The 26,826-nt window shown below is 37.4% G+C and overlaps 1 protein-coding gene and 1 non-coding gene across 2 annotated transcripts in view; both read right to left on the bottom strand.

Annotated features, from left to right (window-relative positions):
* The window catches only part of LOC135083233 (uncharacterized), a 95,106-nt gene extending 71,118 nt beyond the window's left edge, over positions 1–23,988 (bottom strand). Inside the window, exons 1-2 of the mRNA XM_063977970.1 lie at positions 23,642–23,988; positions 475–524 (exon numbers count right to left, since the gene is read on the bottom strand). The gene's annotated coding sequence lies outside the window, so the exon portion shown is untranslated. The remainder of the gene's footprint in view (positions 1–474; positions 525–23,641) is intronic.
* Trnam-cau (transfer RNA methionine (anticodon CAU)) lies at positions 965–1,037 on the bottom strand. Its single transcript has one exon. It is a non-coding gene; the product is annotated as a tRNA-Met (tRNA).
* Positions 23,989–26,826: the final 2,838 nt, after the last annotated feature.

Here is a 26,826-nt window from a genome sequence, read left to right as displayed (position 1 = left end):
AATACTATTATTGCAGAAAACATTAATGTATGAATGAAACGTGTACAACATCTAATTATGAAGACAGTTATAAAAATGTTATGTACAGTTAAAATATACAAAACACGATCTCGCCGGCCTTAAGCTGACCTTAACTTTACATAATATGCTCATTGTTTGGTTATACAGGACCGAATTACTAGCGCAAACAACGCCACAGTGAAAACTAGTATTACCACACTTATGGCTTTAGAATAAGAATCGGTGTTGTCGAAATAACAAGAAAACTAAGTTGGTCAAGTATGCATTGCCAAAGTTATACACCATCCGTTTATAAATTCGTTAAAGATGACCTAGTGATATGGTAATAGTTTTCGGTTTTGAAATATCGGTTAAATAATCGCGATAATATCTAACAAACAATAAAATGGTAATGCGAATGGTTTTGCGGTGATCAAAAATTGTGAGATCAGAAATGTTTAATTTTGAACTTACATCGTTTTGCTTTGAGCAGTCCGTTTTTAGGATCACTTCCACACTGAATTCTGAAACAAAAAAGAAACAGTAATTATTAGTGATTTTCAAGTTAGATTACAATTTAAAATATCTTACGAAAAATAATTATTATGCGGCAGTTTTGTAGTTCAATTAATTCTAAAACCACCTTGCACTCAAGAGATGGCGTTTTTTTGCAATTTGGAAATAAATTTTCATGATCTCAAATTATTGTTATTGTGATTTTGGCCGTTCTTGTTTTTATTTTTATACAACTATCGCTGCATCGTGGTATCCCAAAATAATATTGGTATCAGTGAAATGTAGGCCAGCCAGTTTATCGGGGTATTTCATTGTTCAACAAGATTTGCATACTTACGTACACGTTATACATGTTATGGCGTAACATACACCATGATCTTTTCAACATAATAAAACTGATATTGAATTAAAAAAATAATTATTAGAAAATGAAAAACAAAAAAAGTTTTGCCCCGGGTGAGGATCGAACTCACGACCTTAAGATTATGAGACTTACGCGCTGCCTACTGCGCTACCGAGGCCGGTGGAAGACTCCGCAAAATAGGTCACCATATTGAAAAAGCAACATCCCGCTTTTTCTCTTAATATTTTTTTCTTTCTATAATTTTTTCGTCTTGGAACAAAGTGATTTGGCCAATGCCATAGACAAATGTTAATATTTTATGTTTTTTGCCACAACTCAATCAATCATTGATTCGGAAACAGTGTGCCTACTAGAGATGAGACGTATTTACTAGAACAGATCCACACACTAGGTATTTTACAGTACTAAGTGGCACCTATTCCAATTTTTAAAATACTTGATCCACCTAGTATTTTTTAAATTACACGATTTCCGACCCTACCGTCAAAGTAATAGAGGTTATTATTGCATAATCCGTAGTCGTGTATTACGCGCACCGCGTATTTCTTGCTAAGTATTTTTTAAATTACACGATTTCCGACCCTACCATCAAAGTAATAGAGGTTATTATTGCATAATCCGTAGTCGTGTATTACGCGCACCGCGTATTTCTCGCTAAGCTTATGTGCGAACGTAGAGATTCACTCCGTCTCTGTCTGACAAACAAATTTGAGCGCAGGCAGGTGTGAGATAGGAATAGGTGTTTGATGTATTACGTAATTTAAACTCTATTTGTACACAGGTAAGGTTTTGAATATTTTAATTTTTGTTCTCTCTCATCCAGCTCACTCCTTGTTGACTAGCCGGTAAATAACCAGTTTTTATTCTTCCGACAGGTTTGTTTTGGTTTGTTGTCACGCGTCCGTGATAATTGCATAAATAAAAAATAGAAAAAATTATGTAAATATTTTTATGAAATTGATATCTTTTAAATACGCCAACTTTTAAGTTGACAGTCCTAAGCCTGTTGAAGTATGAAGGGAGGATATCAATCAATCAACAACCAGCAAAAACATTATTATTCAATTTCAAATTGCATTATTAATACTACGAGTGGATCTTTTCAAAGAAAATTGTATTTTAAAGTCATAGGTAATACGTGGATTAGTCCGCACTAGTCGCGTCAAGTATGGTAAATTACTACGTACTAAGTGGAACAGGTATTTGGATCACGTATTAATAAATACTTGGAATAGGTGCACCTAGTATCAAATTTACCTAGTATAACCCATCTCTAGTGCCTACCATGAGTTTACGTTAGGTGAGCTCGCTAGCGAATACGTCAAAAAATTATATGAAGATTTTATTTCTTGAAAGTAGCCGCTAGGGGCGCTGCACAATATGTCATACATTTAAATGTCATTTTTTTACGCAGTCGCTAGCGAGCACACCTAACGTAAACTCATGGTAGGCACACAGGTGTGGATTCACTGGGCATCCTCGATGGAGTATGGAGTGGTTAGCATTACGCATAGCACTTTCACTTAATTATACAGTCGCTGTGACTTGACTGGGTTAGCTTGAAGGGGCGTGTGAGGAAAATTGCACATTGAAAAAACAGTCGATTCAAATTGAATAACAACAAAACAAAATAGTAAAATTGGCACGAATAAAAATAAAAGCCGCTAGAACAATAATTTCGAACATAGGAAATTTTCGGACAAAAGTTATCGTAGGTTCGAATTGAATAACAATAAAACAGAAGAACTTGTGTACCAATAAAAATAAGAGCGGTTAGAACGGCTAACAAACAATAACTTTCTGACAACAGTTAGGTATACTTACCTAATTTACTTCATACTCGTAGTCTGGTTCATTGTACTTTTAATCATAGGTAAGCGATGAAATTAATTTTTACTGATTAAGGACAATGACCAAAAATGTATGGAGTGTGGTCCAAATGTCCACCACTAACGAGACCTATGTAGTAAAATAGTCTACTAAATACCGATTTATTATAACCAAACCGCAATCCAAAATATGCTGTCAGTAAAAAGTTATGACTGAATGAAAAGTCATGTTTTTTACCTTTTCATCCGAAAAATGTTCTTGATATCATTCTATCCATCGCACATTTTGGACTAATCTATGCATGTTATGTCATGTCGCTTAGGCCTCAGCCTCGAACTAAGCGGGCAGCGGGGCGGCGGCGGCGGCGGCGCGGGAGCGGCAGGATCTTATGCGTAAAATCAAATAGACCGGTTCTCGAAAACAGCGGCGCGGCAGCGGGGCGGCAGCGGGCAACGAGCGGGCAGCGGCGAGGGAGCGGGCAACGAGCGGGCAGCGCACTCCTTCTTTTGCCCACAATAAATCGAGCGTTAGGAATAAATTTGAATCGAAATAAAATTGTCGCCGTTGTTCAGACATTTCGTTTGCGAATAAAAACAAATATCTCGACAACACAACCCCGAACACAACACTTCGCCGCTAAAGCGCCGCGCGAGCTGCCCGCTTGTTTCGAGAACGGGTCTGCGTTGCCCGCCCCGCTCCAGCGCCGCCGCCGCTCCCGCCCCGCTGCCCGCTAAGTTCGAGGCTGAGGCCTTAGTGTGCCGTGTTAGGTTCTCGCTAAAAGAAAAAAAAATAAACTCAGAAGAAAGACAACAATATTGGTATACTTTCAAATCGTTTCATTGGTCTTACCGTGTAGCATAAAAAAATGAACTTATTCATGTCCATCTTCTTCTTTGTCAGGCCCACTCCAAAAATAATTTTTCAAATCGGACCAGTAGTTCCTGAGATTAGCGCGTAAACTACTCCAATTTTTCATACAGTCACAACTTTTTACTGACAGCTTATTTTTTTTTCGTCCATACTGAAAGTTAATCTTTATTTAATGGACTATAAGCCAATGTAGGTCTCAATAGTGGTGGACATTTGGACCACTTTTGGTCATTGTCCTTTAGCGATTGAAATTATCGCTCTCTGAAAAACATCAATCTTTTAAACAGCGATCTCCAACCCGCCTGCCAAGCGTGGAGATTATGGCAAAACCCTCCACTATAGTGGAGGAGGCTCATAGTCCAGCAGTGGACTGTAAAGGGCTGTTGATGATGATGATGATGATTGAAATTAGCCAGCTATACATTCATTATTCGGTAACGTTTTTTATTTTTCACGTTTAAAAAGCCAGATTATTAAACTTTTTTCCTGACAGCGAAATACGGACTGAGCCGCGGGCAAAATCTAGTATTGAAATGATTGCGTCATCGTCACTTTTTACGGTTTGCAAATTGAGCGGTTATTAGTAAGGAATTTTTTGGGTGGTTAAGGCACAGACTGTGCTAAATAGTATAATAATTATTTGATAAAATAAGTAAGGTATTACCTACTTACATGTAAAATGTTAAGTCATGATGACGTTTTTAAAATGTGTTGTTTTTGTAAGCAGCTTTTATCATGATAATTATCATGAACACGTAAAAAGCACAAAAAATGTTATTATTTATGATGAAGATCGCATTAAAATATTGCACATTCAAAAGACTTGAATTTAATAAAACGTGGTTGACTTTTATAAATCCAAATTAGAAAAACTCAAAAAAATATTCATATAGGTAAATGTTCAGACTTCAGATCTTTTTTCGCATTTTTAAAGCTAACAAATGGCTTTAATTTTTTACATAATCCAGCATTACAAAATAAAATAACTTGAAAAGCGATGCCTTAACACGAATTTAGCGGTAACAATTACGCACAATCGTCCGCCCACTTGCTAAGCACCAAACTCAACTTAATCATTACTTACCTACCTACAGTTTTTAGGATGACCATTTGTATGGATTTTTCCGGACTTATTGATAGATTGCCCGGAGTCCTGCAAGCAGGACTTAAAGTACTTCCGGAAGGACGCAAAATTAAAAGATCACAGTTTCGTTGTACAAGTATACATTGTACAAAGTTCAAATTTACACTAAAAATAGAGTGTTTCTTTCTCTTTCACCCAATAGTGCCCAAGATCGAAAAAGTTCATCATACAGACTCAAGTTCTGACTGAAAGAACGTTCAAGTAGTCCACTCCCAAGTTTCGAAGACCTGCTGATGAAAGTTAAAAATCAAAAAACAAAATCAATCTGGGTCTGATTGCCATCAATGATGGTTTCGTATCAATTTGGGGAAGACTCAAGAGAAATCGAAAACCAAATAATTTGTCAGAATCTAACGTGGAGGGTTTGATTCCACAGAACATAGTTTCTATGTTCTGATTTGTCCGAAGTTCCGGACTCTAACTTTGCGTTTTGAGTCAAAACTTTTCAAACACCATGGTAACCCTAACCACAGATTTGCCAGATGAAGCGTTCATCTTTTTGCCATCATTCTGAAACCCATACCCGGAGCTCGCGTGACTTCTCATGTAATAATAATATTATGAGATGTTTCGGAATGTTTATGAGGGAGCCATATAAAATGGCGCGAAATCAACTTTCTACACGTTTAAATAAATTGGCAAATTATGCAGATTACGAACAGATGTGCAGATGATTTGTTTCAGGAACTTTTAACTTGTAATCAGGTAGGCTTTTTCAAGTCCCTGTATAATTTTACCTACCTTTCAGGACACCAATGCCGGGAAAAGCCAGCGCAAAGCGATAATTTGACTCGAAATAAAGTAACAAATACACTGGACCGCAAAGAAAAAGGGTCAGTTAGAAGAAATCTTTAATATCTTCAAAAGTACCTGACCTAGCTTTACGAATTAAAGACTGGATTAATTTTAAGCTCTTCATTTTTGATAAATAAAAATGCGTAGCTTTTCCAGTATGTTTTGTTTCATAAAGCTAGGTCAGACACTTTTGAAGATAGTCGGCATAGACGATTTTCTAAACGACCTTTTTCTTTGCGGTCCAGTCACTATTATGTGGTCTAGTGTAGGATCGTCAAATAAAATATTCGTGAGCCTCTTCTAGCTTGGCCTAAAAACATCAGAAGACAAATGATCCGCCTAGTTAGGCATATTGTTGTTTTTGCGGCGTGTCATCATCATCTCCAAGGTCGAGGAGTCGGAGACGCAATCTGTGCGTGATCTAACGGTTACTTGGCCCTTTGTTTTAGAGTTATGAAGCCAGAACGTTACTGTTTACGTTATGTACCTAGTGGTGGTAATGCTTTGCACTGAAGGGAAGTCGAACCTTAACTTCGTTCTTCTGATTAATTACATTGCAGGTCCAATGACAGATTAACGTTCCTCCGGGACAGCTTGACCTTCACGGTTGGGTTTTTATTGGCGGTCAAGCTGTAGATCCTGGCTACACAGGAGTTGCAGCGGTGGGAACGAGAGGTGGGAATATTCCCGTGATAGTGGTAAGAAAAGGCCGAACAGGACTACTACCAAAGTGCCCGTGGATGTCGTAAAAGCGACTAAGGCACAAACACGAATATTAGGCCTCCACAACGCGTTTGCTCATCGTGAAGAGTGAAGGCTAAATGACCTAATGAGGCGAATAATCTGTTCTATAGCTTTAAATAAGATTTTAAAATGTATTAAAATCAATCAGCAGTCGTTTTTGTCCTAGCTTTACTCAGATTAGTACAAGGCTCCACAAAAATGCAGAGGCAGATGAAACAATGTGAATACCAAGAGCTAATCTTTTCTAACATTTAATTAATTTTACGAGTAAGTTCTGTCAGCACTAATCATAAAGTCTTTCAAAAAATGTTCAAAATCTCACAAAAAATAATGAATGAGCAGCTGATCAACGTAGATAGGTATTATCATCAATTAATTGAATCCAATTAATGAAGATGGGAAGAACCAAAATCGTGACCCGATAGTTGCAGTGTCTAGCGTTTAGTACACATTATTTTCAAGGCTAACAAGCTACAGCCTACAGAATACCACGTTTACATACACATTGATGTTTATCGTAATTTATATGCTACTAGCTTTCCGCCCGCGGCTTCGCCCGCGTGGAATTTTGTCTGTCACAGAAAAACTTTATCGCGCGCGTCCCTGTTTCAAAAACCGGGATAAAAACTATCCTATGTTCTTTCCCGGGACTCAAACTATCTCTATGCCAAATTTCATCAAAATCGGTTGCAAGGTTTAAGCGGGAAAGCGTAACAGACAGACAGACAGACAGACAGACAGAGTTGAGTTACTTTCGCATTTATAATATTAGTTGGGATAATTTACATCCCGGAATCAATGTGATTGTAATGATCTTGAAATTCTGTGTAAAATATCATGGTGTTCTTCAGGGGTCCATATTAAGTCCCTATTCTTATGTATTTTGTTCTTCATTGATAAAACTTACTTGTTTTTGCAAGAAGGCTTTTAAAAGCACTTTTACACGTCCCAGTATTAAGTTAACCCTACCACTGCTTCGGGACAAAATGGGCCAGTGCTGAGAAGAAGCAGCGCAAGAAATTCAGTCACAGATGTGAAAGAAACCAAACTCGTAGTTCATGATCTTGCTATCAATATTTATAAATAAAATCAGTTCAACAATTTAAATTGATACAAGTTCTCGATCTACGGCCACAAATAGATTAATAGGATGGTAATAAATAGCAATTACACATACGATTGGCCAAGATGGCCCTAAGGTCTTCGGGTTTGAACGTTCTGACCTTGTGACACATGCACGTACTTAATGCCTTTACATGCAGCTGTACAACTTCCATAAGATGGCTATAGGTATAAATACATAGATTATAAACGCGAAAGCTTGTCAATGAGAGTGAATCAAGCTTGGAGTGCAGGTGCGGTTTTGTTCCCCAGTCAATGAAGCACATGATGTCGTGCCCTGCGTGCCCAAACAACTGCACGTAGGAAGATTTAATGAAGGCTGCTGACAACGCCACTCTTGTAGCCGAGTTTTGGGGTGACACTATAGGTTTGTTGTCGACACGACAAGAAGAAGAGTGGATGATAGTTGTCCTCTTATGCGAAAACCTGCTGTTTTGATGAAACCTAACAAATTACATTGTTATTAGCTGATGCATTCGAATAAGACGTACGCAAAATCCCATCCTATATGGAACTACTACCACTACTTCTAAAGTGAAGGAGCTTTTAGTAGAGTTCTATCAATTCTTTGAAGCAAAGGCTTGCCTTTTCTCCACTTTTTAAAATTAAAGTAGGTACTAGAGGTTTTAGGTACTATTATTCTGTGCACTATTTACCTTAAGCGAAATATCGCGACAACATTTTAGCCGCACATTAAACATAAATTCAAATCATTATTCCATGTAGATTTGTCATTACTACCAATGCTAGTACCTACTCGTAATCGTACCTACAGCATGCTTGCTAGTACCTACATCAGGCTACATATTATTTTTGTAGCAAAATAGCTTCTATTCCAACGGTATAAGATGCTTTAGCTTGATGTGCTGTTGTCAGTACATTATTCACCGTTTCCTTTCGATCTTGCAATAAAAGTGAACGTATCACTTATCTAGGCGACATTTTTTGTATTCCATATGAGTTGTGCACGCCACAGTGTAGAGTATTATTGCAGTAAGATCAGTTAGTAAAAGACTAGAATCCACAGATGAAACGAAACTAAAAAAAAACTTGATTCAAACTCTGGAATTTTCATTTTTGAGTAGACTTGTTTGTATTTCAATGCTTAATACGGAACGGAATGAAACGTCGGAAAACTCAGGGTTTTATAACGTAGTGTTAGTTGTTTTGTGCAAAAACTTCTGATACATTACAAGCTGTATTCATGAGGGCTGTTTCTTAGTTTGTTCCACATATCATCAACTTAATTAATCGGCTGCCAAATCACGCGCGATCCTCAATATCTCCATACATCATAAAGGTAGCAGGAAGGCGCTGGACGCAGGCCGCTACCAACCGGGCAATATGGAAAGCATTGCGGGAGGCCTATGTTCAGCAGTGGACGTCCTATGGCTGAGATGATGATGATCATCTCCATATTATTATCTAAGTTCAGCACAGCTTTTCTAGTAGGCACATAACTTACTACAACCCAACTCCACTGTGCCCGCAACACCGTGAATGGTGCATAGAATTGTGTCACTATGCAATTGCCCCGGTTTTTCTTAGGTTGCACTGTTGCAAACATTCCAGCAACATATAAGCCACATTCTAAACTTAATTAATTAGGTATGCGCTCGTTTGTTTGTATGGGCAAGAGAGGTAGTTGCTTTTCTCATAATATTCACGTAATATTCAGCTATTATGAGTTGTGAAAATTGCGTCAACACCTGCTAAAGAACAGTTTTAATATAAGTACTTGAGAATTCCACTGGAAGGGAAATGCCAGTACTTGCCTTTGCCACCTCATAAAGGTAGCAGGAAGGCGCTGGACGCAGGCCAACCGGGCAACATGGAAAGCATTGGGGGAGGCCTATGTTCAGCAGTGGACGTCCTATGGCTGAAATGATGATGATGATGACGACTTGAGAATACTTATTGCTAAGAAATATGCCATCTGTAGAGTTCCTACTGTCTCTATGAGGATACATCAAGCTTAGGTCTTAAAATGTGTTTTTGGCAACAAATTTGTGTCGTCTGCAATGTAAAATTCAATGATGATTTACATTTCTCTTTATCCAGTGTGTAGAGAAACAAACAAACTACGTAACTATGTTATCATTGAAATAAAATTGAATTATAGCATTAATAAGGAAAATAGAATTTACTTAGTATTTTTCAAACATCAATTTGCGACCACATAATTGGCGTCATTTAAGTAAATTCGTCATACATAATATGATAAATAATTTATGTAGTAAATAATTTCAATTGTAAATTCGTCATAACATAATGATAATTTAATTTATTTAAGTAAATAATTTCAATTTCGTATTAATACTAACTATTATTACTTTAAGCGCACACCAAAAATTATTACTCGGTTCTGGAATGATTAAAAAAAATAACTTAAGACATTAATAAACCTATAGTCATGGCGGTGTATTTGACCGACTTTTCTCAATTTTTATTGCGGACAAACGCGCGAACCATAGCAATTCATTCATATAGTATAAAGATAGTGATAATGTGTGTGGAAATAAATAAATAAATATATAGATAGATCGGGGAGTAAGGCAGTGCCCCCGCCAAGTCGAGCGCGAATTAATTAAACAGAATAAAGATAGAGAAGTCTGTTCGTTAAAAATGGATAATCGGAAGGAAAACAACAACATATGGAATTTCACAGTTCATACTAATAATCTCTACCACACAACTCGATAAAAGGACAGTGGTTTAAATGTTTACTGATTGATAATAAGTTGCAGAAAAATAAGATACTAGATAGATAGAGTTAATTGCATTCAATTAAGCTACAGTGTACCTAGCTCATAATATAATAGTGACTCTACCCTCTAATCAATAATTAATTAAGCCCTTTTCGCAACATTTAACACATTTTCATCTCAAGCGTGATCATGGCTGAAAATCAGTGGTGTTGTAGACATCTCTCCTCTCCAATAGCTTTAATTATAACTTAAAACAACATTCTAATGGTAACCCTATACTATTCATCGCTACCAATGTTGGCAACCCTAGCCACAGCACAACCTGTTCCATGCTGTGCATGCGCAGGTCGTTACGTCACCACAATATAGCACCCGAATACCGCAGATCGAAATGAATGAACCTGGTTACTGGTTATTTGCCCACACATAAAGGTTAAAAGTGAGCAACATTTTGATACAATGACTTGCTGACAGCCATGGTTGGCAAATGGCAATATAGTGTGTGAATATCGCGGCTATATTCTGTTACTGAATTTCCTTTACATTTATCAAATCATGGTTGGCAAATGTTCAATATAGTTTGTGAATCATCATCATTTCAGCCATAGGACGTCCACTGCTGAACATAGGCCTCCCCCAATGCTTTCCATGTTGATCGATTGGTAGCGGCCTGCGTCCAGCGCTTCCCTGCTACCTTTACGATGTCGTCGGTCCACCTTGTGAATGTAGTTTGTGAATATAGTGTCTGAATATCGCGGCTCCATCTACATTCTGTTCCTGAATTTCCTTAGATTTAATAAATACAAAATTAAAGGCATTGACCTGATGTTGTACACTACTTTAGTGCAATATTGGCGAAAAATATTGCTCGTTTTAGAGAATCTTATAGAGAGAATAACTGTCCTGTGTCCTTTAAATATATTTTTTTTTAAATAAACTCATGATATTGTTTGGATCTTTTCTTATTTCCGAAGGATTTTTTCTTCATCAAAATTCAACCGGATCCTTACTCAGCCACACATTCATCAATGTGCCTTTTGCGCACGCGTTACCACATAATGAACTAAGAACCGGTCTCTGAGGTCACCGAGCACAAAAACTGCAACGGTGTTGAGTGAGATGTCCATTTGATTGAACACTGAGAACATCTCTGAGAACAATTTTAGCTATTAGACGATGTGTTCACAATTCAAATTCATCTGCCGATATACTAAATAAATACTAATGCAGAAAATACTCGTAAAATCCCAACTAATATTATAAATGCGAAAGTAACTCTGTCTGTCTGTTACGCTTTCCCGCTTAAACCTCGCAACCGATTTTGATGAAATTTGGCATAGAGATAGTTTGAGTCCCGGGAAAGAACATAGGATAGTTTTTATCCCGGTTTTTGAAACAGGGACGCGCGCGATAAAGTTTTTCTGTGACAGACAAAATTCCACGCGGGCGAAGCCGCGGGCGGAAAGCTAGTAGAAAATAAACTAAGCAATATTTCCTTAAAAGAACAATCATGAATGTCCGGCTTTTAGGGTAAAATGTCCAGTCAAATTAAACACCAAGTCCGGCTTTTGGGTTTTTGGACCTGGCGACCATGTACCTAAGCTGTAACCATGCGTTTGATAAATAAATGAAATGAAGAAAGAAAGGACCTCCTTATGTGACAAAGTTATAGGAAAATAATGTCAAAAATATACAAAAGTTTCTGAATCTTTCGACACAGTCATTTGAAATTGAAAGTAAGTGGAAGAAGAAAACTGTAAAAGAAAAGATTTCCCAATCCCAGCAGGGGTTTCCTTACCCAACCATCGAATCATTCCCATAATGACAGCCAGTAATCAAAGGCATTGCATCAAGACACCGTAAGTAAAAACACCATAAACCCACGGTGCGTGGCGAGAAAAGAAGTCAAAAACGATCAATACGGTTGGCATTGTGCAACGTATTGTTTTAAGTCGCGGCCATTTTGCAGACGGGCTATAGCTCATAGGAGACAATGGTGAACCTGATCAGAGATTGAGGATGAGATATGTTCATTGTTGCTATTGTAAAGGTTAGGTGATGCCCGGATTTCGAGATGACCTACCTCCGTATGAACGTCAAATATATTAATGTTGTAGGTGTTATAAGACATGAGTAGACTATGGTAATATGCCGAAATTGCCATTAGGTTTTATCCGATTTAAAAGTTATTGACATTATTGAGCCGTGTGGTGACGGCAGAGTAGAATACATTTGTCACCAACCCCTACTCTTCCCGTGGGAGTCGTAAGAGGCGTCTTAGGGACTACACATCAAACAGAGAATGGGCAGCAGCGCTCTCTGACAAACATCAATCTTTTAAACTGCGATCTCCAACCCGTCTGCCAAGCGTGGGGATTATGGCAAAACTCCACTATGTTGGAGGAGGCTCATAGTCCCGCAGTGGACTGTAAAGGGCTGTTGATGATGACATTATAGGTTGGCTAGATGCGGGCAGGGCAGGACAGGTCGTTAAGGAAATCCTGGGTAGGCCTTTGTCCAGCAGTGGACGTCATTTGACTGAAACGAACTAACGACATTATTGGTTAGGTACATTCATAAATGCTTAGCAACTAAAATAGGATATTCTTAGAGAGATAGTCTGATATACTGGGAGTCCCCAGTACTACTGTACGACTGTAATATTATTATGACTGTCATAAATTTTACTAATTCAAAAACTGAAGATCAACTAATTACGTCGGATCCTGCGTTTTACAAAAACTACGTTTGTAAACCGAAGGAATTTAATTTGCGAAGAAACCAGTTATCCTTGGGCGTCCTTTGGTTTTTGGCGTTTTGCTCGGATGATTCATGATCACAAATACAATGTAATCGCCGACAAACCTGATTGGGATTCCGACCTTCAGCAAGAATGTGCAGAAGGAAGCGCTTTGGAGTTATTTTTACATAATAAATACATAACACTTTTATTTATTAATACGTTTGAAAATCGACTGTATTAATTAATTATGCTGTACGAGTGTACGTATGTACATTGGCCATTAAATCGAGCATGATGCAGTTTACCGTTCACCTATAAAATAGTAAACAAGAGTTGTGTTGTGGGTGGATCGTAAATATCACAATAGAAATTAATTTGCTTGCATACTTTATACTATTCCAGAACTTGTAATTGAAGTTCCTTCAGTGATTTTGATCCAATTTTCTCGACTTTTAAAAGGAGAAAACCCAATTTGATACAGAAACAATAGTGGAACTTCTGGGCGATGTTCTTCAGTCAGACAAAAGGCATGGTATAAAGCATGGATACTTCCCATACGGTTACGAAATTGCTACAGGGCGACACTGGCATGAGAAATTACCTACCAACACACACGCGCAGGGTTGCCCCAAAAAAATTTATCGTACCACCTTTACTAACTCGATTCAAAGTTATGTAGGTACGAGTATACTGCCTCCCTAGACAAAGTGACATTTGTGGCAATTTTACAATCCTTTTTTACATAGAGCTAGCCTACTTCGCTCCGGGAATCGATCGCAAAACTGATTCGGTGTCAAATGTAACTTTGTCTAGGGATGGTAAATAAGACAATTCGATTAGTTTTGACATTCGACATCACGAAGAAAGTAGGTATTGACTGAATGTTTTAACTACATACTATGATTTGTAAACAGACCATAATATTGTTGAGTTGTTGTCTTGCTCCGTTTCAAACTTTCTAGTTATCATAATCATTCAATTTCAAATATTAATTTGATATTTTATTATTCATTTATTCTGCCCAGCCCAGCCCTGGCAGCCATTATTTAACGCGATATTGCTAACGGCCGCGTTTGAAATTCTACAAGTAACAAATGACGACATTTCTGCGATTGCATACGCATTGGTCTGTTGCCGATGCAACTGCATTGTAAAGCGATGACAGTTTCACTAATTGTGAATTGGTCGTGACTACTTATTTAAATTACATGTTGTTGTGACTTTTTCACAATGACTCAGATGTGACTTCTTGTAACTGAAATTGCGAATAAGCGATATTCAATATAGCGTGGTTAGACCTAAAGTTATTTGAGTATATTTTATTATTTTGTGCCTGGTATCGATATAAACTGTAAAATCATTGGCAAAAGCTGAGCTGTAACTTCAATTAAAAAAATAACAAAATAATAACTTTTTAAGCAGCCATATACTTTTCTGTTTCTACAGGGTTATATTTACACCAATCAAGGGTTTGAAGGCATAAGTTTGACTTGACTTGAGTACCTACCGATAATTGAAAAAAATATTTCAGAGCATCACAGCCTTTAGCAATACATTACTCGAAATAGGTTCCCCAATACCTACGCGCCATTTATTATTTTTTATTTGAGATTGTTATCGTAATTGAAGACATAATCTATAATGTTTTATTACCGATTAAAACTATTAGAAAAATGCCTCACACCTGCAAACATCCGGGAAAACACAGGTGAGCGAGTGCGATCGGCAAACAATTATAACAAACAAGATGTGCTCATACTACAAGACTACATTACTCGCAACGCAAATACTTCTGAAGTAATTTAAATTATTAGCATGTCTGTTGAGGATAATATTGACCAACCGATGAGTGTTCAAAAATTAAACCTTCCTTTCCCGTCATCATAATTTAAAATGATAACATAATAATTCAGTTTGGTAAGTATGCATGCACCAGCAAGGTGGACCGACAACCTCATAAAGGTAGTAGGAAGGCGCTAGATGCAGGCCGCTACCAACCGGGCAATGTGGAAATCATTGCGGGAGGCCTATGTTCAGCAGTGGACGTCCTATACCTGAAATGATGATGATGATGAAAATCTATTTTATTTGCTTAATGCTGATTAATATTACGAAGAAGTTCTGTAACATATTCCTTTGCCTTAAAAGCATCAAAAACCTTAATTTTCAATACATACGCATAATTTAATGTAACAATCGTTACCCATGACCTCAGATTTGCCAATTCTACTTAAGTAACTCTACTTGAAATAAACACATAATTTACGGTAATTTGATACTAATTTGAACCGCATTATCTCGAGTTGAGAAAGATGGAAACCGCTGAACTCGCCGCAACGCGGAAGGTATCTGACATCATAATAATATGAGATCAAACGACGATGATATCATTTCACTTATTATTATTAAGTAGGACTTCCCAGGGTTTAGTTTTCAACAGTTATTAAACAGATCGTATCTCTAAACTGGTATTTAAAAGTGGCGTAACTTGTAATGTGTCTTTTTTATTTTTTATGGCAATATGGCGAATATTGTGCGTAGACAGACCTATAAGTAATGGATCAGAATTTTTCAGGGACGCCGAAAGGGAGACATGCAAAAGAACCCTATAGGTCAAGGAGCACATTGAATACCAGATAACTTATGACTATTGATTGGTCCCATCAAAAACAGAATATGTTGGAAGTAGTCAATAGAAATAATTATGATATACCTAAAATGGTGATGATTAATAGGTACTTCTTATGCTAGAAGAGCAAAATGATTATTTGAAACATTTACAGTTTTAAGTGGTACAAAATATTCGTAATTACCACACGTTCGCTCGTAATGAGGAGAATTTTCAAACCCATCTGGCAATTTTCTTTAAATAGCTGCAAACCAGCTCTAATTTGCTGTAGCCCGCTAAATTTCGCAAGGATCCGTGCCTGGCGAATAACAATCATCAAAGCTTGGAAAGCAGGGGTTCCCAATCTTTTTCATCCTGCGGCGCACTCACAAAAGTGTTTTGTCACAACGGCGCCTACCCTTTGAAAAAAATACAGTCGAAAGACGGGCGGGTAAAGAAGATGTAGGAGGGATAGGGTATCCACTGTTTCAAGCGCTTACGCGACGTAAAGACTCACAGCGCCCCTCTTTACTTTGGGATCTACGGCGCACACTTTGGGAACCCCTGGAATAAGGTATTTAGGTACAATCGTAGAGATTGGATACAGTCGGAAATAATCAGAATAACTTCTGTCACTCCGTTTATTTAATGCCTTGTTAATTTGAACACGGCAACATTATCTGCTTAGCTATTCAATTCAAGGCTCATTATGAACGGAATTTATGTTATTGTAGATAAATCTTATGAATAAATAAAGTACCTACTTATACAAGGTGGAAACGATAAGTGATCTCACTCGATTATTTCTAAACTATACAAGATATCTAAAAACTGTTTACTGATCCTTGAAGTGCTTCACGAGCTCTATCAAACTGTATAAATAATGGGTTACAGAATCAACTGAATCTATATGAAAATTCAATTTTTTGTTTAGTAATAATCGAGTGAGATCACTTATCGTTTCCTCCCTTTATACTTACAACAGTCTACCATAAACTATGTTACTACACTATGAGATTTTTGGGCGTGGAGACATCTGAGACTGAGAAAGAACACGGCGAGATTTACATGAGAAAAGTATTAACATAAAACATAGTTATGTAAGAGAAAGTTGTTAAGTTCGCCGACAGAAATGCAGGGCGTATGAAAGTTATACCAACACAGCCGATAAAAGTGTATCTTTGAATGGATTGTGGCTATAAAAATGTAGTTTATTGATTGAAATATTGTCGGTAGCCAGAATTGACGGCTTTTATTATTTGGGCAGATATTTTTATTGCAGATTATAAATGTAAATATTTGTCGAATTATGTTTTTATTGACAATTATTACTGTTGATTTTGTTGTTTAACTGGTTTTTCAAGAGTTTCAATACTTAATTGCTTTACGCAATATTGCTTACAAATTACAATCCCAACTAATATTATAAATGCGAAAGTAACTCTGTCTGTCTGTCTGTCTGTCTGTTACGCTTTCCCGCTTAAACCTCGCAACCGATTTTGATGAAATTTGGCATAGAGATAGTTTGAGTCCCGGGAAAGAACATAGGATAGTTTTTATCCCGGTTTTTGAAACAGGGACGCGCGCGATAAAGTTTTTCTGTGACAGACAAAATTCCACGCGGGCGAAGCCGCGGGCGGAAAGCTAGTACAATATAACACTATATTGAACCAATACACTAGAGAACCACTATGAAATGTTTTATATTAGTCATCAGGAAGTAAAATAACATTGTGAGATCTTTTTAGGCCTTATTAAAAAGTTAAACGTGCGTAACACTTGTTTAAATTGTCATTTAGTATGGAAATGTAATTTAAATCCAGTGTTCAACGCGCGTTTAACTTTTTTGTGGAATTTAGGTGCATTTTTACGTTTTTCCGTCAGTTATCTATCTCGCTAATCAAGTAAGAAAGTGAAAGTAATTTAGCGAGTTATCGCGATCCACAAATTGGCCCTGTACGGAAACCTGGCGAAGGCACGCGCTAATTGCAGATTTGCAGGTCCTAGAAGTTGCGCGAGCGCATAAAAAGTTGCTAGACTTGCGCAGTTTTCTCGATAAAAATTGTTGGGTGTGTGCAATAAGAGTCACACACAGCACACATCGCTATTTTTAGCATTAGCAGTCGGCGATTTAGCCGCTTTTTTGAAGCTGAATGCAGCAACACACTGCACACAAACGCGGGAGTTTTGGAACTTGAAGCAGAAACACGCGATTCCGATACTGCGTCCGTACGCGTTAAATCGCGAAATCGCTAGCTCGCGTAGTCGCTAAATTGTGCTAAAACGCTCGATTTCGATGCGTCCAATGCGATGATCCAACGATCGCCGGTGCTAAAATAGCATGTCTACTGTAGGCCTTAGGAATCGCTGAGTAAAATGATACTCGTACCTACATTGGATTGTGTGTGTTACAATTTCATTTCAAAGAAATACTCACAAAAGTATTTTCATAAAATACTGGGACATTATCGTAAAAGCGCTTTATGAAAGAATTTTTTAATTATATTATTAGTCTTAAATTAATCTTAGTATTATTAACTAAGATACCTCTTAGGTGAAAATCTATTGCAGCTGCAATGGCATTAAACCTAAACATAGCCAGTGCCACAGCCAGTGCTTAGGAAATCTCCAGTCATAATATTATCGGCAAACTAAACTTCGTTAGTAAACACTGACACATCTCTAGCCTGTCTGTATTATGTCTCCATCGTGAGAAATACAATATCAGTACGGCTAGCACGAAAAACTTTCGAATTCGAATCGTTTGCGTATTCGAATCGACATCAAAAGTTTTAGTAAGAAAACTACAACATCGCCCTTGTGAACGTGTTGTTAAGTGAACTTGGTGTGAGAAATTTGTCGAATACGAAAACGATTCGAAGACGAAAGTTGTTCATGATAGAGGTACAGTTTCATACAAGGTTTGTACGATTTTCTCAGCAGTGTAAGCAATGAAAATTTACTTTGGTGTTACCTACAGGGAAGATTTTAAACTTATATGCCCACTAAGTATAATTTTACTGTACAACTCTTACTAAGTTCTCTAAAAAACAATCAAGTGTTTTGCACGGAAAAACCTATTGCCCTACCATGTTCTATGATGAAATAGCGTTTTTACAGCTCATAAAAATACCCATATCATTTGACTGATGGTGTCAACTACAACTGTAATTTATTTTTGCTGAAATGATAGTGCACAGTTTCAGCTGGCTAATAGTTATAGATCGTTTCCAATTCAATTCGAGAATCATTATTGTAGTGTGCGTGTGCACTCATGGATGATTTAGCGTGTACCGATAACACTCAAACATTAGCGGAAGAATGGTGGGGCGCGTCTTCGAGATGAAACGATCTAGTAAAGCTATTTCAAGTCATATCATCTCGTTTTATCGCAAAGAATTTCATTTGATGAGAGCGAAAGAAAAACCGAAAATGTGTAGCTGGAACTGTGGTCGGCTATTTGTCATTTTTATGAACAAACATGCGTAAACTAGGTAATATTTACAAAGATTACGCGTATGACAACCCGGCGACAACCGACAACTTTCCCTTGCATAACTCCTATTTTTATGTAAATCGCTAATCTCTCCACACAATCGTGTATTCGTGTTGTCATGTCCACGGTTATTAACTCTAAACCTTTTGTTAATAGCCCAAGAATAATAATAAATAAAGAAGATTATTTACCTTTTGAAATGATAAATAGTCGGTAGGTAATGGAACTAACGGAAAACCTTCAGAATTTTCTAAATCCTAATTATTCAATTAATCCTAGGTATTTAATAAGACGGATTTTACAAAGGCCGACAACAATATCATAGAATAGTCCTTGGAGCTGGACAGTTGAATAGTTTGGCAATTTTTTCTGGTCCTTCGAGCCGGATAGTGCACAAGGGGTTTATTGAAAGTTTCTACCTAAAACCTATAGGTCTACTTTTGAATATAAACTTAATTCTTCAATTATTGTTTTTTTATGATACAAGAAGTGAACACGTTTCTAATCGTGTTCAAATACTCGTAGATGTCTACAAGAAGATCTATTACGCAATGTTTGCGGACGCCATTACCGCGAAGGTTGTGGAATCATTTCAAGCCGTTTAAGTTTGACCTCTGCGACAAGACTATTAAATATAAATAAGCGAATAGGCGTAAATGTTTTCGAGTTATGGTTTTTGTAATAGAATAAAATAAATAATTTATTAATCACTTGATTGATCGATCGGTAGTCAAGTGTTTTCTACAAATAAAATATTTTTTATAGAAAATTAAGGACTTTTAACATTATTTCGGGGTTCGTAAAACTTACTAAATCTGTGTAAGTAGGTACCTGAGTATAAAAAAAATCATATTTCCGATTGCTCAATTGATCGATTAATGCAAATAATTAACCAAAAAAATAAGTAGGTACACCTAGGTGTACAGAGCATTATTTTGGTTTACTTCCTTATTCTAAATTGTTTTGTGCAAAAAATATGCATTTTACCAGCGCGTTGCTTACTGCCTGTCTCAAACTCAATGTTATAACTTTTCATTAATTATTTATTACGAATGCTAATTGCAAACTAACATTGTTTTTATAATTTACATTTATTCAATAACCTTGGGGAGTCACGCGTTCATTTTGTTTTGTTATTAATTTGCAGATGTTTTACTCATTATATGTATTTAAATGCAATAGGCATTGGTCTTGCAATGAATATGGTAAATTATTAGATAAGTGGCGGTGTAAAGTTAATTTTCCTTGTAAACTTGTTTGTGAAAATTATAAAAGATACCTAGCCTAGTCATCGATTGTTTAGCTTTGTAACTCATAGAATAAACGTTGATAGAAGTTGTACGTAGGTAATTCAATCATTTTTTAAAAGGTAAAAAAGATAACATTCAATCGTTTTGATAATTAAAGTAACAACGTTACTGATGTTTCTTATTATTATTTATTTAGAGCAGTCTATTTAGGTCTATTAATTTAGTTTTATTTGCGGTCTTAAATTGAGGTTTTTATAAATTTCACAAATTCGACCAACCACAAATATTAGAGTGATGCGCCCTAGGTATTTGCTTGTTTCCGAATATCGGAGATAGATAAATAATCTATCCTTCAAGTAGAGTCACATTAATATATTAAAGGCTAGGTTTCATAAAACTCATTTTATTTTTGCACGATCGTGTTAAAAAAGTTCTTTCACACGTCCCAGTATTAACACGTAGGCTGCCATGACAGTCACCGGTGACTGACAAACATGCAACCTATTCGGGCCATGTCAGTCACTGGAGCCTGACACTGAAGCATCTAAATCAAACGACCGCAGTAGGCCGCCTGGCACGTTTAATGCATTACTTCCTATTTTAAATGACTGACGTGGCCCCCAACAAAGTATGTTCAGCATGGCCTGCAACTCTTGTACCTAAATAAAAATTAACACAGGTTTGAATGAAAATTTTAGTAAAAACACGACAAATATTTGAAATTCTTAATAGAATCACAAGTTTACGATATATTTCGGAATAAATTATTAAGCATAATTATTAAAATTATTATTTGTGTAAAAAATTGAAACATTACAGACAAAAATTAGGCTGATTAGGGCTTTGAAGAGAGTAAGTTATAACTTGCTGTCTTTCTCGACTTTACACGACCGAAATTTGACAGTTGACCGACAGCAACCGGACAGAGCGATAGTATTCACGAGGGCTAAAGCGAGGAAAGCGATGCGACACGGTAGTTCCCGCCAAAACGCAGAAACGTGATTTTGTTGTGCCTGACAAAATGCTTGACATGGCGCTGTGACTGAAATTTATACCATTCGGGCCGCGTCAGGCACGGGTGGCTGACAGTTTTTTTCATGGGTATAATATGTCAATATAAATAGTAAAAAAATATTTTTTAACAATAACTATTCATTTCAAGCCATTACACATCGATTAGCAAAAAATTCAATTTTGGCGAATTAGTAAATTTACTTTGGCAGTCAACGTGTTAACCCTACCACTGCTTCGGGACAACAAATGGGCCAGTGCTGAGAAGAAGCAGCGCAAGAAACTCAGAAGTTTAAACTTTATTGTTCTTTCCCCCTTACTGTATTTATTATGCAAGTAGATGGAAATGCAATGGAATGTTCTTCCGCATGGTTTTTGCTTGAGGAACTTCATGGGGTTTCTCAGTGTATAATGAAGTCCCGGTTGGCGATGCTTCAGCGACTCGCTTGATTATGGGGTGCCTATGACGACTGCATGCGAACCGCTAGTCGTTCGCCTGCTATGCGAACTTAACTAATCAATTAAGATTATTACATACACGGCATTAGCAAACCCAATGCTTAACTACTACCTATCCTTTTTTTCTATGGTTTACTTCTGCCACCGTTGATTTTAATTGCTACCAGCCTCCCTGGAAAAGTAGCTATCTTAAGTGACAGTTTTAACCACAGAACATAAAATTAAAAAGAATACTGCGAATTCGCTTCGCGCCAGCATTTTTTCGTTCGTCGTTCTTTCTTCGGCCTTTAAAGTGATTTCGAAATAGAACTTGTCGCGATTGTTATCAAGTGTATGTGAGTTTATGTATGAAACCTGAACTCTGCCTGAACCAAGCAGCCACAAAATGACTGGGCAAGTTTTGGTGACCTAATAACTTGTCAAAGTTTATGCTAACGCACTTTTTAGTGAGAAACTGCTGATAAAGAAGTGCTGGCAATTATTATAGTTCAAGAAAAGAAAATTAACCAAGCTGAATGCATGCCCTTATCCATATTAATATCAGACATCAATCATCATGCATTACTTGCTTCAACAAGTCCATAAAAATGCAAATCTTGTTCGAAGCTTCTATACTTGCCTAGAAATGGTAATTGCCCTACATGGTAAACCATGTTTATTATTTAATATGTGGGTTTCTCTTCTAGTAATAAAGTGGTTATGATTTGCCAATAATCCTATCCTATGCAAGAAGGGTTAAAAGCGAAGCATAGAAATAAATGTACCTACTTCTAAGGGTTTTTTAACTCTTGATATCGCCCACGGATTTTTACAATATTATTCCAGTGATGAGTAGCCACGATAGCCGAACGGTGAAGGGGTCGGCGGAGTGGCCGACTCGAGATCCGAGGAACGAAGGGTTCGAAACCCACCACCGTTCGAATATTGTGGTGAGCTCACTTGTAACACAAGCTTATTTAGCTTACCACGAGAGGCTAACAGCACTGGTGCATTTATTGTCCCGAAGCAGTGGTAGGGTTAATACTGGGACGTGTAAGTGCTTTTTAAAAGCCTTTTGCAAAATTAATGAGTTTTATGAGTTTATTTAATGCTTTTAACACACGACTCATAAGCTAACCCTTTTAGGCATTTACTAACAAAGTATCATCCATCATCAACACCAAGAAACCCCCAAGAAGGGTGATGCTGATTGGCGCCATTAGGCATCTCTCAATAAGATCTCCCGCGTTTGTACCTACCTAGACAATATTTGTTTTTAAGTGTTCTTTGGGTAAGTTTCCTTTCTCGAAGGGCTGCTGGCACCGCCTGGAGTTCGATATGTGGATATTCAAACTTATGGAACCTTAAGAAGAACACCCCTCTTAAGTTAATGCTCTAACACCTACAGACCAATGCCCTGTGCATCTCGTAATCGTCGCAACTAGCACCGTAGCGGCACGCGCGCCACGATATTTATTCGTGCTACGGGTACTGTAGGTACTAGCAAACTAACTGTAGACTGTCACCTGTTTGGATTATTGGAATTCATGCCAGTTCCTTCGAAAATCAAACATTCCGTTCGGCAGTTGGATGAAACTTTTTTTCGCTTTCGCAGCTTTGCGGCTTGCGCAATTTGGTCAGCCAAAATTAAAACTTTTTGCATGTTATTTCATAATTTATTTTTAATAATTCCTATACTGACCTCCTTTGAAGGACTTGTGAGTTAATTACACGCCAGTTACTTATTTTCTTAGCCACGGGCAATCAAATTAATGATTGCTAAACTTTTTGCAAGGAACTAAAAATAAACAAATTTCACAGTCATACCAGTTGGGTACGGTTAGGAATTTAAGAGTTAGGTATTGATTTGGAAGGGGAAGAGTAAGGTTTTAACTATCTAGCTTAATAAACAACAGAAAGGTAACGTAGAAACCACCTGCTTACTCTATTTAAGTTATAATCAAAGGTACAAAGCGGCAACTGTGTAGGCAAGATAACTTACCTTTCTAATTGGATTCCAACAAAAAACACTCGAAGATTGAGTCTAATATCCACTCGAACACACCTAAATTACGTACGAACGATAGAATATTACTAAATTATGCGAATTACAAAATCCATACAGCCGATGGGAAGAAAACTCGTTTTATGTGTTAAGAAATTCCACTCGTACCTGTACTTCTATAAAACAGGTAACGTCCACTAAATATCTATCTTTGAAATGTTTATAAATGTAAGCAAATGTTCACTAAACAGTTTCTCTCTTCGTCCGCGAACGTATCCACATAAAAAGTTAATTTATAAAACAATCACTAACAACGTGCGTGCGCGCAACGCTCGCACCTTTCCACGGCGAAAGAACGACTGTTGCGAACCAATCGTTGACTAGCATTCTCCGAAGATCGGTTTATTACACAAACGAATTAAATGGTCGTTGCCTCTCACAAATACCCCTTAACGGGAACGCGTTTTTACAAAACCGGCTTATACATTCTTGGACCCTTTACTAGTCTATTTTCTACCTTAACGCTATTGCTATACGTTTTAAAACTCACGGGGTGTTGAAATGTCTTGAAGGTTTTCATCTCAGACTGACGGGCGGTTGTATGTTTTATCACATGGCAAAACGGCGGATAATCGTTTGGAAAGCAAAGAAATGAATGGCGCAGGAGTTAAAATTGAAAGGCTTCTTTATTGCCCGGTAATAATGTTCAAAGTAGACAAAGTTTTCAAGCAATCGAGTTGATCACCTTAGAAGAAATGTTCGACCTCGGCCGGTATGCATGGTGCATGGCGAAGTTTGTTCGAAAGCCTGCGCGGAATCTTGATATTTTGAGGCGGAATCAGTGACGTAATAACCTTTGCATTCTGTAGACAACGGCCTACATAAATATTTACAAGTTGAAAAACTTGTGGAGCAAGGCAATCTTAGCGACATCTGTGCGTGGACCTTCAAGAAATTCATAGGACTCGCTACACAATTAAAATTGCAAAATACGGACTATTACCTTGAAACAAAGAAACAAACAATAAGTTTAACGATACAAAATTACATTAAATTATTTTTTTTAACTTTTGTTTTAACTACTACTAGCGCCATCTATTATCGAGTAGCCAATAACTTTTAATAGCATGCTTATTTGAATAAAACTTAGGTCACACAATAAAATAAAATAAAAAGATGGTATCCAAATCTATAGATTTATACGCAACACCAAAGCAGTAACATAGAAAACTGAATACAATTTATGCGTTGTTTAGAAAACCGACTGTCACTCACGTCCACTGCTTCCGTCACCCGTACGCCGTACGTGACTTCCCTACAGCACCGACCGTGCTATTTCAATAACTAGTCTTTATTTTGAATGCCACAAGATTCAGAATTAAATTAAATCTACTGATATGTTTCCTAGCTAAGTGTTGGTCGAGTTATTATTAAGTTGTCCTTTGTAGTCTGATTAATTTGATGCGATTACTTGCATTTTCCATTTGAGCAAAATACATAAGAAGTAGGTAAGGTACTCTACAAAGATCCAAAACAGTTCTCCGAAGCATACCCTAAGCTGTACCAGCCCAGCTGTCAGCTCACTATCTAGCGTGACCCAAGTGGAATCGAACCTAGGACTTAAAAAAAAAACAGAGTCGAAATCTCTTACAGAGTGGTCCAAGCAACAAAGCAGCGTATCTTAACTTTTAGTTTTACACTTAATTTTGTAAAAGGTAGGTATTGTTATTCTGTGTAAAAACCCGCAATAGACCAAACGGCTGAACCGATTTCGGTTATAAACAGTAAAGTTGTATGTGCCTATGTAATATGCTCATATATTGCCCCAACATAGCCCAACGGATTAGTAAGCTGAAGTGGCAATGGGCAGGGCATATAGTACGCAGAACTGACGGCCGATGGGGCAGCAAGGTTCTGGAGTGGAGGCCACGTACCAGAAAGCGCAGCGTAGGACGTCCACCCACAAGGTGAACCGACGACCTCATAAAGGTAGCGGGAAGGCGCTGGATGCAGGCCGCCACCAAGCGGCCATTGTGGAAATCATTGGGGGAGGCCTATGTTCAGCAGTGGACGTCCTACGGGTGAAATGATGATGATGATGATGTTGCCCCGAAGTGATGGTAGGGCAAGCTATATTTGGGACGTGTATAAGTGCCTCTGTACCTTTGTATTTGTACTGAATAAATTACTATTCCATTTCATTTCAATACATGTCCTGCCTGATGGCTCATACACGAAACAGCTGATATCGGGCTCGCTACTGCTTTCTCTATAGCAATAAAATCACGCATAACGTCTGTTGCACGTGACTCATCCACAAAGAGTTTGTTTTTGCTGTAATTACTGGTTTTATTACAACAGTTATGCAATATACGTGATCGAGAGTGTTTAGTGGGATGAAAAAGTCACATCATGTATCTAATATCTATCAAAGATACATACGAGTAAAAAAAGGAAGAATTAAGGAAAGGTCCTGTCTCACGACTGTGGCGCCAACTTGTGAGAAAATACGGTAGCTCTCATACAGTACAACTAGCTTTTGCCCGCGACTTCACTCACCTGTATTTCGGACTGTCACAGAAAAATATAGCATAAATGTCACTCAGGATCAGGAATAATATATTGTATTATTGACAGAATTTTCAAAATCGGTTAAGTGTTTCTAGAGTTTACCATCTGCAAACAAATTCAAAAACTTTAACTCTATAATGGTAAGTCCCCATTGATGAGTGTGCTTACCATGAGTTTACGTTAGGTGTGCTCGCTAGAGACAAAAAAAAAAAATACGCAGTTTGACAAATTGAACAGCGCCCAAAGCGGCTACTTTCAAGAACTAAAACTATTTTAGAAAGAAAAAAAGAAAAATATTTATTCGATGCAAGTAGGTACACAGCAAGATAATAATTTTAGTATAAGATTTTAGTTCGCTAGTCGCTAGTAAGATTTTAGAGCACACCTAACGTAAACTTATGGTAACCACAATGAGACGTTATTTATTATTTGTCTCTCACCAGCAAAGTTTAGTATCACATAAATTAATAAAAACTGCGACCTACAGAAGAAAACTGTTTTCAATTATGCATTGATAGATTTAAAGATAAATAGTTATGTGAGAGATTGATAATTGCCCATTGTTCCGTGGGATCGCCAGTTCAATGATTGATTGGTTTGGCTGCCATTGT

Source organism: Ostrinia nubilalis, chromosome 23, assembly GCF_963855985.1.
Source record: "Ostrinia nubilalis chromosome 23, ilOstNubi1.1, whole genome shotgun sequence".
Taxonomy (NCBI): domain Eukaryota; kingdom Metazoa; phylum Arthropoda; class Insecta; order Lepidoptera; family Crambidae; genus Ostrinia; species Ostrinia nubilalis.
The sequence above is the reverse complement of the archived record's forward strand: the minus strand, read 5'-3'. Positions and strand labels throughout refer to the sequence as shown.